At 41.1% G+C, this 3,258-nt stretch overlaps 1 non-coding gene across 1 annotated transcript; it reads left to right on the plus strand.

Moving 5' to 3' along the window:
• The first annotated feature begins 2,057 nt into the window (after nt 1–2,057).
• On the plus strand, nt 2,058–2,130 carry TRNAE-CUC. The gene has a single exon. It is a non-coding gene; the product is annotated as a tRNA-Glu (tRNA).
• The last annotated feature ends 1,128 nt before the right edge of the window (nt 2,131–3,258 follow it).

Consider the following 3,258-nt stretch of genomic DNA (forward strand, 5'->3'; position numbering starts at 1 on the left):
CTTATAAACGGACTGTCATTTTGATTCTCTCATTTGTCTCTCTCACTAGACTAAGTTTCTTGTCTCTCTGTATCCCTAGCATCTAGCACAGTGCCTGGTACTTAATTGATACACACAAATGTTCGTTGCGTGCGTAAAAGAATGGAGAAATATATGGGGGGAACGACAACAATTTTCCTTCTTTCCCCACGAAGGGGAGAAACTATCCTTTCTGTGTTTCAATCCTATCACAGAGGGTTTTCAGAGAAATAGGGCCATCAGAAGGCAGGGTTTCATCTGTAGCCCAGAGATCTCTCTTCATAAGGAAGAGGCCCGAGGAGCCACCACGAGCTGCCCGCTCTCTCCTCTTTTGTGCAACTCAAGGGTTTTCTCTTTCTTTTTTTTTTTTGCGGTACGCAGGCCTCTCACTGTTGTGGCCTCTCCCGTTGCGGAGCACAGGCTCCGGACGCGCAGGCTCAGCGGCCATGGCTCACAGGCCCAGCCGCTCCGCGGCATGTGGGATCCTCCCGGACCGGGGTATGAACCCGTGTCCCCTGCATCGGCAGGCGGACTCTCAACTACTGCGCCACCAGGGAAGCCCCCATCTGACCTCCTTTTATGTAGGAATAGAGGTTTTTGATGTGGACAGTAATAGTACCACATCTGAAGAAAGCATGTGTTTGAAAAACTGGCTCCCAGTGTATATTAAAGATGGAGGAGGGGGTGGACAGGACATACTGAGAAGGGTATACATTGTGACTAAAAGAGTTTGTGGAACCAACCACCCCCCACAGCTCCCTTTGGATGAGATATTAGACATGACTTACTCAAAGCTCTCACTTCCTCAAATACTCTAGATTTCAAGATTTGCAGGGAGGACAAGCAAGTATCCAGACCTGTGCCTGATTTTGTTTTTATGTCTATTAGTGAGATAGATATGAATGAATATGATTATACGATCTTTAGGGACTTGGGAGAAAAAAAATCCAGTCTAGATCACACCTGGAACACAAAACCCTGGAGAAATTCCACTTATGAAAAGAAGGACCTTTAAAAGAAAAGAAAGTTTGGGACTTCCCTGGCGGTCCAGTGGTTAAGACGCCGAGCTTCCACTGCAGGTGGCGTGGGTTCAATCCCTGGTCAGGGAACTATAATCCCACATGTTGCACAGCATGGCCAGAAAAAAATTTAAAAAAAGAAAAAAAGGAAGGAAAGTTTATACAATGAGGCATCACTTCACACCGGTCAGAATGGGCATCATTAAAAAGTCTACAAGTAACAAATGCTGGAGAGGGTGTGGAGAAAAGCGAACCCTCCTACACTGTTGGTGGGAATGTAAGTTGGTGCAGCCACTGTGGAAAACAGTATGGAGGTTCTTCAGAAAGCTAAAAATAGAATTACCATATCATCCAGCAATCCCAATTCCTGGGCATATATCCAGACAAAACTGTAATTCGAAAAGATACCTGCATCCCAATGTTCATAGCAGCACTACTCACAACAGCCAAGACACGGAAACAACCTAAATGTCTATCGACAGATGAATGGATAGAGAAGATGTGGTACATATATACAATGGAATATTACTCAGCCACAAAAATGAATGAAATAATGCCATTTGCAGCAACATGGATGCAACTAGAGATTATCATACTAAGTGAAGTCAGAAAAAGAAAGACAAATACCATATGATATCACTTACATGCGGAATCTAAAATATGGCACAAATGAACTTATCTACAAAACAGAAACAGACTCACAGACATAGAGAACAGACTTGTGGTTACCAAGGGGGAGGGGAATAGGGGAGGGATGGATTGGGAGTTTGGGGTTACTAGATGCAAACTATTATATAGAGAATGGATAAACAACAAGGTCCTACTGTATAGCACAGGGAACTATATTTGATATCCTGGGACAAAACATAATGGAAAAGAATATAAAAAATAATGTATATATGTGTATAACTTAGTCACTTTGCTGTAAAGTAGAAATTAACACAACATTGTAAATCAACTGTACTTCAATTAAAGAAATAAATAAAGGAAGGAAAATAAAAGAATGGAAAGTTTGGGAATTCCCTGGTGGTCCAGTGGTTAGGACACTGTGCTCTCACCGCAGAGGGCCCAGGTTTAATCCCTGGTTGGGAAGTAAGAGCCCACGAGCCGCACGGCGTGGCCAAATAAAAAAAATTTTTTTTTAAAAGGAAAGTTTGAAAAACATTCTAGGACAGAAAGCCGTATGAATTTTAATAAAAAGTAATTATGTATGTATGTGTGGGTGGGGTTCAGGGTCAAATTTTAGTTGTATTATAATCATATATGCCAAGAAATAAAGCATCTTTACTTCCTATAACTGGTGTGGGAAGTAAATGAAGGAACAAGAGATAATGTTTTAATTTAATTTTTTAAAATTGTGTACAATTCTGTGGCAGAACAAGAGACTCTCTAACTTGCCCGTTAAAATCACTTCTAGATTAAGCAGTTGTGTTCAGGTACATATTTTGTCAATTCAAAGGTTAGTTCCCTATTGGGGATGTTCCTCCCTCTTTGTTTTCCTATTCAAGATAGCGTCTGTAGGGGAAAGTACTCTTGGCAATGCGGGCACTTGGCATTTATATGATTTTCTATTGGTCTTTACTATCTGGTGGATAGTCTGAAGTAATCCCTGGACCAGTGCCCACTGAAGTATAACTGCAAAGTCCATTGTGCCTCTTCAGCAGTGCCCACCCCAAGAGTTGTTCATCCAACTTCTATCTTCCTCTAGAAGGGGAGAGACTTCTTTCTTTTTCTTTCTCTCTGGAAAAATCTTCCTCTACAGCATATCCTTCTTTTTTTCTCATAGCACTAAGCACAGTGGCTCAGCCTCAGGTGTGGGTGAGTTGCCCTCTACGCACCTTGGAAGAAACTCTGAATTGTGTCTGCCAAGTATAGCTCTCACTATGGGATCCTTGTCATAATGTAGAAACAGGAATTACCGAGAACCAAATAGCACCGAAACAGTGTCCTTATTACACATATGAATAAACTGGAAAATTGACAACCCTGGATCAATGACTGTAGGACATCTTTACTAGATCCCATCTAACTCTAATCTTAAATGAAAAAACAGAGTACGAAACCATTTTTTTCAGAAAACAAACGGAAAGAAAACAATTCATTTATTTAAACATTTAATGAGTCTCTTCCATGTAATTGCCATGCATTTTGCTGGTTATATGTCCAAAAATTAGACTGAGCAAATGTGAGGAGGGGGGAATCCAAAAGTAAGTTATGATTT

The sequence above is a fragment of the Monodon monoceros genome, unplaced genomic scaffold, assembly GCF_005190385.1.
Source record: "Monodon monoceros isolate NGI ecotype Baffin Bay Population unplaced genomic scaffold, NGI_Narwhal_1 Super_Scaffold_15, whole genome shotgun sequence".
NCBI lineage: Eukaryota > Metazoa > Chordata > Mammalia > Artiodactyla > Monodontidae > Monodon > Monodon monoceros.